Below are 14,176 nucleotides of genomic sequence, written 5' to 3'. Positions count from 1 at the left end.
ATGGAGGGTTCCTCGAGGACATATCATGACCTTCTATCTAAGCAATGGGTAGAGTCACAGCCTAGAGATTTAGTCATGTGACATGAATTTCAGTGGCTTCATCCACCCACCTTCTCACCGTGCTGTTTCATCCTCTAAATACCCTCAGCCCCAGATAGAGAACTCAGGATAAAGAATTTCCCACAACTCACTGGGTTATGGCAAAAGAGTATCCTGTGATACCAGCGCACAGCAGCATCCATGAGGAGAGACACCGGCTGCAGTCATTGGCTCTCAACTGTTCTGACGCCGTCAGACAGTGTCACAGTCACAATCTTGCTCATCGGCTGTGCAACGTTGTTCTCCCGGCATGACATGTCCTCCTAAACTGTCCACATCAGTGACTGTCCACAGTCGTGGAAGCAGTGGGGGCTCATCATGCCACGCCCCTTCCACAGGCTGAATAGATCCTTAAAGTTACTAAGACAGAGATCCTTTCTTTATTACTGTAGCCACTCACAAATTAGGCCTTCACCCGTGCCTCTGTAAGTAACCCAATTGCACTGGCTGATTCAGCAGGCTACCTGTGTGGGGCATTGTTTCCTTGCGTCTGTTGTTGGATCCTAGGTTGTAGGTGAGTAAGCTTTTGCTCATGTCTCCTCAGGAAAAGTTCTCACAACACTCTCTACGTGTCGATTTTGCTTAGGCTGTGACTCCAACCTATTTTTTTTTTTTTAGTCGATGTCTCTTAGTCTACCAGGTAAGGTTTTGCAGGTTCTTTCTATGTTATCTTTGTTTTCTAGTTTAGTCTATTAATTTTGTTCCCATGTTTCCCATCCATTCTATTGGCTTTGAACTGCCTAACTCTAAAGTTACCATTAGAAAGCTAAGGTGTAGTGGCTCACATATAACACCCCAGCAACTGAGAGCGGAGGTAAGAGGGTTGCTGTCGGTTCCAGGTCTGCCTGGACAAGTGAGATCTTTTTACTCATTTATTTTCACACTTTCTTGATGCAATTTGATGCTTCTAATTCCCACTAAATATTGCCTATAAGAAAATTTATTGGGTGATTTTTTTTTTGTTTTTCCCAGTTTTAAATACATTTTAATATTTATTTTTATAGTTTTCCTGGAAATATAAATTAATTTTCTTATTTCTCTTAATTCAATATACTGTATTAGCAGAAGTCATGGTCTACAAAAATAAATTAGTTTAAATTATTTCATAGTTTTTAAAAACTTTATTGTAGAGAGAGTGAGTGAGAGACAAACAGAGGGAAAGAGAATTTGTAGGGCCTCCGCCACTGCAGTTGAACTCCAGACACTTGTGTGACCTAGTGGGCATGTGCGACCTTGCGCTTGCCTCACCTTTGAATGTCTGGCTATGTGGGATCTGTAGAGTCAAACATGGGTCCTTAGACTTCACAGGCAATCACCTTAACCACTAAGCCACCTCTCTAACTCTATTTCAGAGCTTTGTTCTAGCTTAGTTCATAGACAACTTTTCAAATATTTTGCAATAATGTACATGCTAAACTATTGGTTTGGCTTTTACTAGGTAGATTTGTATGATTCTTACTATTATTATAATTAATTTGCATCCCTGTTTCCACAATCTGACAGGAATAGCTGGAAGGAGGAAAGACTATCTTGCTTTATGTTTTCAAAGCATTTTAGTCCATCATGACAAAGAAGACACGATGGAGCTGTGAGAATGTGTGACAGAGGCTGTTCACATCACAGAGGACCAGGAAGCAGAGACATGATGGAGCTGTGAGAATGTGTGACAGAGGCTGTTCACATCACAGAGGACCAGGAAGCAGAGACACGATGGAGCTGTGAGAATGTGTGACAGAGGCTGCTCACGTCACAGAGGACCAGGAAGCAGAGACACGATGGAGCTGTGAGAATGTGTGACAGAGGCTGTTCACATCACAGAGGACCAGGAAGCAGAGACATGATGGAGCTGTGAGAATGTGTGACAGAGGCTGTTCACATCACAGAGGACCAGGAAGCAGAGACATGATGGAGCTGTGAGAATGTGTGACAGAGGCTGTTCACATCACAGAGGACCAGGAAGCAGAGAGCCGAGTAGGAGCCGTGGACTGGGTATTGCATTCAAAGGCCCAAACCTAGAAACCCTCTCCTACAGCTAGGTTCTACCTCCTAATGACTCCATGCTCTCTCAAAAAACATTATTATGTGGAGAATAATTAGTTAAAATGTGAGCCTGTGGGGAGTTCAAATTCAAACTATTACAACATATTAAATTAAATCTGTGCATTTTGTATGTTTTTGATAATTTTCTGGTATATCCTCCCAATTTTTGAGAAAGAATTATTATTGGTATGTAGTTGCATATTTCTTTTGTATATCTAATGGTCTTCTCTTAATATAGTTTATGGATGATTTATCATGTGAACATCATTTATGATATTTGCCTAGTGAGTTAAAATATTGTCTTGCAAGTAATCTTTTTTGTCCTTAAAATACTGCTGCCTTAAGCAAGAGAGATGTCTCAGCAGTTAATGGTACTTCCTATGCAAGGATGAGGAAGTGAGGGGAACTGAACACCCTCCTCCCCTCCCAGGTCAAGTCTCTAGAACCGACATGAATATCTGGGCATGGTCACACATGCCCGTAACCCTCATCTTATGGGGAGTAGAGACTGTAGAATCAATGGGGCTCACAAATGGAAACCTGTGGATTCAGCCAGAGACTTTGTAGCATGGGGAAAAAAAATAGGCAGGTGAGTGATGGAGGGAGGCACCTCACATTCTTTTCCAAGCTGTCACAGGTTGGCTCCTGGGGCACCATGTCGTGCTCATGTGCATATATGCAATGCACATGCAAAGAAATGCCCTTGTCTTAACTTCTGTTTGATCTGTCATTGCTATAGCTTCACTGACCGTCCTTGAATGGGTGTTTACCTCTTTCTCTATTCTTTCTATCTTCAAAGTCTGCTGTTCTATGTCTATATATGCCAGGTATATCAGTCTTTATATTTTATGGGGTGATATTTTTTGAAGAAATCCAAATTGAAAATATATCATAAATATTACAGTGATAATATTGTTCATTTTAATTATTCTTATGACAGTTTTATTTCTGGTCTCCGGCTTTTTTTTTAAAGGCCCTTAGTTATTCCTGGTTTGTTTTGCAAATTCCATTTCTTAATTTTTATTTATTTATTCATTGACTAGCAGAGAGAGAGAAAGAGAGAAAGAGAGAGAGAGAGAGAGAGAGAGAGAGAGAGAGAGAGAGAGAGGGAGGGAGAGGGAGAAGAGAGACTCAGAGAGACACAGAGAGAGAATGGAAACAGCAAAGCTTTGAGCTGCTGCAAATGAACTGTAGATGCATGAGCCATTTTGTGCATCTGGCTTTACATGGGTACTGGGGAATTGAACATGGGTCATTGGGCTTTGCAGTCAAGTGCCATAACCACTTATCCATCTCTCTAGCCCCTGCAAATTTTGTTTTTATTCTCAGGGCTCTAGTCATTCATTAGGGAGTGTTTGTTTCCATAAATTATGTATAAATGCACAGTCTTAACCTAGCATACACTACATACAAAGGTCTTCATGATTTTTATCCCTTATCAATTTACTTTACCTATGTCCTTAATCATCATTTACCACCTTCCTTGAACCCTTATTGTCTATAAGATAATCATAACTCCTCAGTTTTGTCCCAGTGCATTCCTCCTGTGTTTAGCTGCTTTCATGGTTTCATTATACATATCTACATATGCATAATGGCACAATATTCTATACGACAGTCATGATTACATATTTAAACCACTAACCATGTCTGATGAAAAATGATGGAAGCTAACATTATCAGGGCTGAACACTAGAGATCTTTATAAAGTAGTATGTCTTCCACACATCCCATAGTCTCCTGACATTAATCAGCCTTTGTTATAATTTTACATGCCTCTGATGAGCAGAGGAAGAACTCCAAAAGTCACAATAAAGAGTAAAAGACAATGTCATAGGGGGAAAAAAAATGAAGCTGGGAGTAGGACAGAGCTCTTTACGAAAATCAGAGCTATAGCAATCAAATACAATCAATGGGTATTGTTGGGATCCTGATTTAAACAAAGTACCTGCAAATAGACATTTTTAGACAATCAGGGCTATTTGAATATGAATTGCCTATTAAGTGATATTACAAGATTATTATTAATTTAGTGAGGTATGATAATGACACTCTGGTTATAAAAGAAAGCATCCTTTGTTTAAAAAACAATCTCCCTGAAGTCTGTCAGGGCATGATATCAGGCCTGAGTTATTTTGAAACACTCCAGGATAAAGGACGCTTGATAGGACATGACAAGAGCTACAAAATGACACTGGTTCTGATGTTAAAGTGATCCATGGTGCTCTTCCTTCGTGAGCATGCAGTGTTTCGTCAGCAACTAAATAATGAATCCAGTAGAAGCCATATACTTCAAATATTGTGTGAAAATAGCTAAGCTTAGGCACTTTCCTGAAAAAAAAATTGTGTGTAAGTAGTCTACTTTGAACCACTGTTCGTAATTCTGAGGTCAAAATGAGATTGGTGCGTGGAAGCTTCTGAGAGTCCAGGACTGGTGATGCTCTAGGTTGTTGGGCTCTGGCTGTTGACACAGGAGAGAAAGACACAAGAGCATATGTATCTGGAGGAGGCTGCAACTCCTGTTACTGGCTCTTGGTTACTTTGGTACTTTTTGTCCCTCTTCCTTCCTTCCTTCCTTCCTTCCTTCCTTCCTTCCTTCCTTCCTTCCTTCCTTCCTTCCTTCCTTCCTTCCTTCCTTCCTTCCCTCCCTCCCTCCCTCCCTCCCTCCCTCCCTCCCTCCCTCCCTCCCTCCCTCCCTCTTTCTTTCTTTCTTTCTTTCTTTCTTTCTTTCTTTCTTTCTTTCTTTCTTTCTTTCTTTCTTTCTTTTCTTTCTTCTTTCTCATTTACTCGTCATCTGCCTTTTGATTTACCAGACCTCCAGTATTTGAAGACTTCCTTTCTGTTTTTATTCATTCTTGAAATAGCTCGTCATCAGAGGTGGACCACTTGTCAAAAGGACAGGGTTCTAGTCCTGCCACTGATCCACCTTATCATCTCAGTTCTAGATATAGCAGCATTTATTATTATTATTATTATTATTATTATTACTAGTACTAAATGGCCCAGATCTATTACTTTACATTTCAACAGGTCTGAAGGCTGACATGACTATCACTTGGCTAAAATCAATGGAGCCACTGGGGTCACATTTTATTTACAAGTGTCCAGGGAAGGTTGATCTCCATGCTTATTTGGCTTGTCAGAATTTACTTTTTTTTTTTTTTTATAGTTATAGGACTGATATCAAATCCTCTTGCCAATGATTAGCTAAGGACCATTTCAAGCTTTTGAAAGCCATTTGTGTGCTTTGGCCAGAATCTCTCTTCCTCTGTCTTCAGTGTTGGCCACTGTGGGTCTAGTTCCTTCCAAACCTCGACTATGTCCTCCTTCTTCTCCCATGTCATCCCCCCTAAACTGTCTTAGCTGGATTAGGTTCTCCAGGGTAAAGATTTACATACCTGTATCAAGCTCCTCTAGATACCCCAGATTTTCCATCTTGAGGTCCATAAGCTGTCTCACCTGCAAAATTCCTTTTCTTTGCAATTCTCAGAGGCCTAAAGGCTGACAGCTCCAGCCTCATGGGAAAGTTGCTTCATTCTGTCCACTCTCAGATCTCACCTTGCTGTGCCTCTCTCTTCTCGTCTGCACAATGAGGGTAATGACTTCCCTATTCTAATTTAGACCTGCACATTGGCTCATAGTGAGAAACTACTTAGCTACTCAGTCCTCTAGGTTAAAGTAATACATATTTGATATATGAATAAGATGTTCACACATAGTAAAGTCATTGAACCTCTTCACATGTCTTTGAGTATCCAGCAACCAGACAAGACTTAAAGCTCTTTCCTTGGATGCTGAGTGACCACAGAGATAAACAGTTATCACTGTCTTTTGTCAGGGGGAGAACCTATGTTTGTGGGGCTTTACAGACATAAAATTCACAGCCCTTCATTTAAGAAATAAAATGTGAAGTTATAAATTAACTGTAGGTCTCAGCAGGAAACAATACAAAGAAAGAATGTTGATGTTTATTGGTTTTCTTCCCCCAAATCTGTATCTTTCTCTTCATTGTGGCTTTCCTCTAACTTTCTTGCTCTGTCAATTCTTCACTTATTCTTAGAGTTAATTCCTGCTTTTATTTTGTAGGCATTCCTTAATATAGAAGTAAAACTTATTTCATTAATTTCCTCATCTCTGGTCCAGTGTAATAGTAACCATATATGAAATGAGTATGTAATCTCATATCATATATTTATCAAGTGGCCACAATGTGCTCGGTATTAGGCTCAAGGTTTTAGACACTAAAATGGTACATATTATACCTCACAAGTTACCTTGTTCAGAATGAGTGAAAAAGGATTCGTGGGCAGGAGGCTTGTTGAGGAAATGCTGCCTGCCATGCTATGAAACAGTATATGTCAAAACAGAAGAATAACAGTATACAGAGAGTAGATTACTCAAAAACTTGTTGTTGCCAGCCAGATAGGCCTTGTCCATGTGAGGTACCCAGACAAAATCCAAGCGCTGACCCAGTACACAAAGGAGAAGCGAGATACAAGGGGAAATAGGGCGTGGCTCTCCAAAAGAACTTTACAGAGCAATGTGCCAGGTCTTCAATTGCTCTTTAGAATTCACCTTGAAATCTTAATTTGGCATCAAAATCTCTTTCCAGAGATTTTTTTCATCAATCTTTTCAATGCTCATGTCAAGACAAACTGAGGTTATTAATCTCTCATAGACACTGTGATGTTTGACACATATTGTATTGCTAGGATAAATGGAATTATTAATAGAAATTCCAAGGAACATGAAGACTCCTGGGAAACATATTTTAAATGAAGGAGACAGGATTATTTTATTTTCTGGAAAGGCTTTTAATAAAGACACAGAGAGAGCACATGTCTCAGAACCTTGGCTACATCCATTAGTGCATGTTGTTGGTTTGCTAATAAATGGGTTTAAGATTAAGACTTGCTGGCTGTAGGTTTTACATAGTCCAAGACTTTACATTGTATTTACATGACATTGTTAGTTAGGGATGGTGGGATTACCTGTTTCGTTTTCAGTTTATGCTTGCTATCATTGATTCATTTTCTAATCTCCTGATGCTATTGTATTTCACAGAAACTATGATATGTGCTGGGATGCTGAGACCATAAATTCTACCTTTGTGAATTTCCTGGTCCAGGGTATATGGGTGTGTGTGTGGTGTGTGTGTGTGGGTGTCATGTGTGTGTGGGGGTGTGGGTGTGTATGTGTGTGTGTGCATGGGTGTGTATGTGTGTGTGGGGGAGTGGTGTGAAAAGCTTCAAGAAGTGGAATATCACATGCCTGTGCACAGACTACAGAGAAAGAAGAGCAGGCCCATCTGCTAAAGAGTCCAGAGGATACTTCTTAAGCATTAACAATTTGGAACCATGTTTTGTTTTTTGTGATTTTGTTCTTCAAAGCAGGGTCTCCCTCTAGCTCAGGCTGACCTGGAACTCACCCTCATAGTGGTCTCAAACTCACAGCAATCCTCCTACCTCTGCCTCTTGAGTGCTGGGATTAAAGGTGTGTACCATCACACCTGGCATCAGAGTCATGTTTTGAAAGGAGAAGAGAAATTTGTTAGATGGATAAAATTAGTGGGAGGAAGTAATGAATTAATCAAAGTATAAGGAGTATGGAATTGGCATGTAAAATTTAAAAAAAAAATTGTAGCTAGGATTTTCAGGGAATTTAAATGTTTGGAAGCACCGGAAAGGGTGGTTAGTCTCTAGGGCTATCTTACCAGGCCTTTGAAGCAGCCTGTTTAGTCTTACTTTCTGTAGCCTCAATGTCTGGCACACTACAGCGATGCAATTACTACAATGACAGGAGGAATATGGTATATTTCTCATTGAAACTTATAGGAATTGGATAATGGAAGGGATTTATTCATCTTCTCTAATTTATTCTCTTGCAGTGCCCTCTTTTTTCTACCCTCTTTTATACTTTCCTTTTATTCTTACACCCCTCACACCCCACAACATATACTAGATATGGATACACATCACCTGACCACATTTTTAAAGAGGATTTTCTCCATTCTTGAAGGTTTTACTTATTGTGACTTGCTCTTTTTCTTTAAGGACCTTGTAGTTTTCCATTAATTAGTTTTGATTGAGTGTTGTGTACCTGGGTTATGTCTTCAGCTATCCAACTGTTTCTGTTCTGATTGACAAATTGCTTATGTTGGTTAGCTCTAAGAACATTCTGGAACTTCAAGCTCAGTTAGTTCACATTCTTATAATGAGGTCTCAACATGTGGGCTGGGAAAAATTTGAATAGCAAATCCTACGTTATAACTTTTAACAAGTTTAATCCACCCATGAAATATTTTACGCTCTTTCAAGTATTCGGTCTTCTTTGATTCCTCTCAGGTAGAGCCCTGAAGAAGATAAGACAATTTCTTCTCAGAGGCTACCTCTTCCTCTCGCCACTTTCTCCACTTGGCCAAAGCATGCAAGAAAGAAATATCTATAAATGAAATACAATTGTAACAGCCTCTTTAAGTACAGTAACTGATTAAAAACAGAGAATTTTCTACTATGTTAAAGATATAGCAAAACCCCTTCTTTCTTTAAAATGAACTGGCTGTGACTCATTTACCATAACAGTTAGATTGCTGGGTTTCAGTTAACTTTAATAGTTATAAACAGGAACAACTAATGATTAGAGTGTACCTATACTTTGTGCAGACAGGAGACAGTAAAGGATTTGAGGAAGTATTTTGAGGTCCGGTCTAAATCAATTCCATGTCCATTTCCTACCTTTGCTTTGATCTGATTTCACATGGTGTGCCTTTCTTTATCTGTTTGTTCAGCCTTCCTGCAGAAGAGGTTCATTGGCTCGCCTCCTTCTCCCCATAGCTTTACTCTCAGCGTTAGCCAGGGTGTTCTGTACATCACTTGGTGGCGGCCTGCGAGCATGTTGGTCATCCTCGTGCCAATCAGTCATGTCTAGCACATGGGGATTGCATATGCTACTGATTATTTTCCATGATGGAGATACACAGGGCAGACATTCCCACGTTATAGGGTTTAGAATGAAAAGTTCTCTTTCCCCACCCCTGATAAGTATAGATTCCTCCTCTCTCTCTGAAAGACATAGTAGAAATCAGAAAAGTCCTGTGCCCTTGGAACATAGCCATATCTCTGATGATATTTTAGTTTTGTGGAGACCATTTGAAAAGATTCCTTTATGATCTTCCCAGCTGCTCCAGCTATCACACAAAAATGTAGATGAATCATGTTACTAACAAGGGTATTTTCTTAACAGCATGGATTGAATAGGAGGGGAAGGGAGATGGCAGTGAAAAAAAAGGAACTTGATTGCTTCTGTTTGAAATAACTATCTGATTAAAACAACCACAACAATAACAATATGAGCAAAGAGGACAATATCCTCTACTAGCCAAAAAAAATCCCCCAAAATACAAAAACAGCAATAACAAAAAAACACATACACAATTTTCACTTTGGATGGACCATTTCCTTGGAAGTGAAAAGAAAAAACAATGAAGCAGTTAAATCATAGGTGTCCCTGGCACAAGTGGTATCCAACGTATAATTTCTGGTTACTCCAAAGTTCACAGAAAGTAAATTCATAGAGGATTAAGGGAAACCCCAAGGGACTCACAAGTTGTGGAATATTTATCTGCTTGTACCAAAGAGTTGACTGAATAGTGAGTAACTATTAGCTTAAATTGCAATAAACACAGTTATTCAACTGAGGTCTAACAGTTTACATTTTTGGTTCTTTCTTTTTATTTTATTATTATTTTTAACCCAACCAGCCTCCAAACAGTAGCTTAAAGTATCTCACAATGAAGATGATCACAGAATAGCATTATTTCCCAGCAAGTTTTAGATCCTTCTGTTTGTTTTCCAAGGCAACACATGTTAAGACAAACACTCACAGAAATATTTCCCCCTCCTGGGACAAGAGTGAAGGAGCGCTTTATCTAGGAGTGTTTACATCTCTCACCAGAACATATATTTGTCTCTTACTATCTGGAGAAAATTTGGTACATAACCTCCACAGATACCCGAAATGTAGATTCTCAAGTCCCTTACATGAAATGACATCACATTATGTTATTAGGTTGTAACCTATGTACATCCTCCTCTTTCCTTTTGATTCTCTCTAGATTACTTATAATACCTAATACAATGTAAACAATATATACATAGTTGTTACACTGTATTGTTTAGGAAATAATGACAAGTGAAGGTGCATGATCAGTACACATTCAATAGTGTATGAGATGCTTCAAATTCATGGTTGATGAGATCCATGCAGAAGAAGCCTGCAGATACAGAGCTCTGATTGTAAAACAATTTGAAGCAGAAAATGGGGTTTTGAGTGAGGAGTGTGCTTTCTAAGCACTGCTCCATGACACTGTCTGCTCAGCCATGCTATTAGGCAGCGAATGTTTTGTTGTTTATCAAGTCATATCAATGGACAAGCTTGATTTTTTTCTTTCTTGTATTTTGCACAAAATTTTCCATTAAAGACTAAGTTTGGGGCTGGAGAGATTTCTTAGTGGTTAATGCATTTGCCTGCAAAGCCCAAGGACCCAGGTTCAATTCTCTAGGTCCTACGTAAGCCAGATGCACAAGGTGGTGCATGCATCTGTAGTTCATGGCAGTAGAGGCACTGGTGTGCCAATCCTTTCTCTCTCTCTCTCTGTCTCTCTCTGACTGTCTGTCTCCAATACAAATAAAATTTCAAACAATGTAAAAACAGAATAAATTTGTAGCCAGAAAACCATGCTGGATTAACTTTTAAGGAACAATTCTCTCTTAAAAAGTATGGCAGAATCTTCTGGAATCATTGAAATTGTTATCCATATATTTAAGGGGAAATAAGGGAGGGTTCTTTTGGAGGAAAAATGAGTAAAGGAGATATTTAGGGTGTAATCATAACCTTTTTAAGTGCACTGGCATTGATAAAAAACATTGGATCAGACAGTCCGATATTACAATTTAACAAGTTTAAACCACCCAAGACATTTTTGACTCTCTATGTTGCTCTCTCTTCTTTGATTCTACTCAGGGACAAGTAGGTTTCCAGATGTATCTAAGGTAATAATGTGTAATATCAACCCAGAACGTTCTTCACCCTTTCTCTTCCTGTTCAATTTAGGGGAAGGAAGAAAGTGGAACTGGATTGCTAGTCTTAGATTATTCATCACATACTCTAAAAGGAAGCTTGGGCAGATGGCTTTGTAGGGAAGACCTCTTGCCATATACACAAGGACCCGTTTTAATACCCAGCACTTACGCAGAAAGCTAGACAAAATGATTCATGCCTGTAACTCCAGTTTGGAGGAATTTGAAAGTGAGGAGTCACTGGGGTTCCCTGGTCAGTCACTGATGAACAGTGAGAGATAAGGTAGAAGAGAAATAGAGGAAGCTTGACGCTCTTCCCTGGCATGCACACAAGTGCACATGAAGCGCTCACATCTGCACACACATGTGCATAGACCACACATACCATATACCACCCCCCCAAAAAAAAAGAGCCCCAGAAAGACTGTTGAAATGTGGGAGAAAATATTTTGTTCAGAAGTAGTAGGAGAGCTGATGAAGTCACTTAAGATTAGAAGTATGAACCAGGTGTGGTGGCGCACGCCTTTAATCCCAGCACTCGGGAGGCAGAGATAGGAGGATCACCATGAGTTCAAGGCCACCCTGAGACCACATAGTGAATTCCAGGTCAGCCTGGACCAGAGTGAGACCCTACCTCAAAAAAATAAATAAGGAAAACATCACCCTTGCTTGTTTCGCCAATTGTCCTTAGTTTCAGTTGGGCCCCTTTTGAGGTATGTTGGGGCAGTTCTCTCCTTAGGATCTGCATCAATCTGAAAAAGAGAAGCAGATTCTCCAACAGAGAGTAAGTTAGCATCCGGAAAATTGAGATAGCACTTACTTTTTTGATAGAGAGTTTGATAGATGTAGGCCCTCTTGTACCCCATGATTGATGGTAGCTTGATATTGGAGAGTGCACTTGTGTTTGGGTATGGTTCTGACTTGTTTCCAAGTTCCAGCTATGGGTCTAGTACCACTGAGGGGATCAATTAGCCAAATCAAGAGCAGTTGGTTCCTCACCATGGCTGTGTGCCACTATTGCACTTCTGTGGGCATCACATCAGGTTATTTGTTGCTAATTAGGTTAGACAATGAGTTGCTTGGACAGACATTGGTCATTTCCCCCAGTCGCCCATGTAGCACCTTCTGGCACTAGACACGCTGACTGTCTGGGGATTGGCTCTCTCCTGGCTTCCAGCCATGTCATTCCATTTTATGTGTCTGCTAGCATATGCACTAGTTAAAGCTATCTTTGGTTTTTACTTCTTGAACCCATAGCTTTTGGTGTTTATTTTCAAGTAATTTACCTAAATTTTATTTGCTCATGACAACATGTATCAATCATGGTGATCCTCCTACCTCTACCTCCCAAGTGCTGAGATTAAAGGTGTGTGTCACCATGCCCAGCAAATCATGATGATTTTACATGCCTTTATTTCTCTAGACTTATTGTTTAAAATTATTAAAATTCTGGGTGGCTGGTGATATTGCTTAATGCTTAAAAGTGTTTGCTTGCAAAACCTGTTGGCCCAGGTTTGATTCCCCAGGACCCATGTAAAGCCTGATGCAAAGTGGTGCATGTGTCTGGAGTTCATTTGCCCATTCTCTCTGTCTCTATCTGCCTCTTTCTGTCTCTCAAATAAATAAATATTTAAAAAAATAAATAAGTAAATAAATAAATAAATAAATAAAAGATTACGGGGATGAGCCTGTACTGAGAAACAAGACAGGTTGTATGATCTCCTCTGTGACAGGAACCTCAGCCTGAGGCATCGACAGTGTGGGTGAGCGGTGGCAAAATTCTTGAAAGGAAATAACTGTGTGGTGTATTTGACAAGATAATAGATAATATTCATGCATAAGCTCTGAGAAGAAAGATTTCCATGCCTCAAGTATGCCTGAACAGAGACATGAGCCAGCAGGCCAGAAATGGCTATCTGGAGATAACTATGGGCATGCCATGCTGGTCTGTGTGCATGGACAAACGTTTAAGACTTAGGCAGGCCCAAGTCTCAGCTCGAAGACCTACAAAAAAAGAAAAATCATGACTGAAAATATGTTTTAATTTGCTAATTCTATGTGGGAAAGGTGGGACTTTGAATTAAAAGAAAAGACCTATATAATGTCAAGGATTGTATGTTTCTTACTTGCCTGAATTTGTAAGCTAGAGTTCATCTCTGGCAACAAGCTTTAAAAATCCTAATGACTGGGCTGGAGAGATGGCTTAGGAGTTAATGCACTTGCATACAAAGCCTAAGGACTCAGGTTCTATTCTCTAGGACCCATCTAAGCTATATGCACAAGATGGCACATGTGTCTGGAGGTCATTTGCAGTGACTAGAGACCCTGGGTCACCCATTCTCTTTGTCTTTCTTAAAAAAATAAATAAATAAACTAAATAAATAAATAAAATATTTAAAAATACTAATGGCAAGCAGGGTGTGGTTGCACATGCCTTTAATCCCAGCATTCGGGAGGCAGAAGTAGGAGGATTGTCATGAGTTTGAGGCCATCCTGAGACTACATAGTGAATTCCAGGTAAGCCTGGGCCAGAGTGAGACCTTACCTCGAAAAACTAAAAGAAAAAAAATACTAATTGCTTAATATTGGAATGATTTTGTTCAACTTGGAAGTGAGGAGAAAAGAGGTAAGGAAAGAGACAAGTTTTTGAATTTAGTGCTGGGTATCATTGTATTCTGGGGATAGTGAAGGCCCATAGATGACTGTGTAGGAGGCAGAAAGGCCAGAGGAAACTTGCTGAGTGGTGTGTATGTCAGGACCTCACTGACACCCAAGGACTGTGTATGGGTGTGTTTCCTTAAAGGACAGCAGAGTGGTGTCTGGACCAGTGACACGAAAACTTATTTCAGGAGTGTGGGTGCTATGTTCCATTGTCTCCTTTGTTTCAGGGGAACACAAAAGTGGTTCCCTGAGATACTCATCTTTGAAAGATATTGTCCATGTGGACCACCATGATCATG

This window comes from Jaculus jaculus, chromosome 19 (assembly GCF_020740685.1).
Source record: "Jaculus jaculus isolate mJacJac1 chromosome 19, mJacJac1.mat.Y.cur, whole genome shotgun sequence".
Taxonomy (NCBI): domain Eukaryota; kingdom Metazoa; phylum Chordata; class Mammalia; order Rodentia; family Dipodidae; genus Jaculus; species Jaculus jaculus.
Note: the sequence above shows the minus strand (reverse complement) of the source record.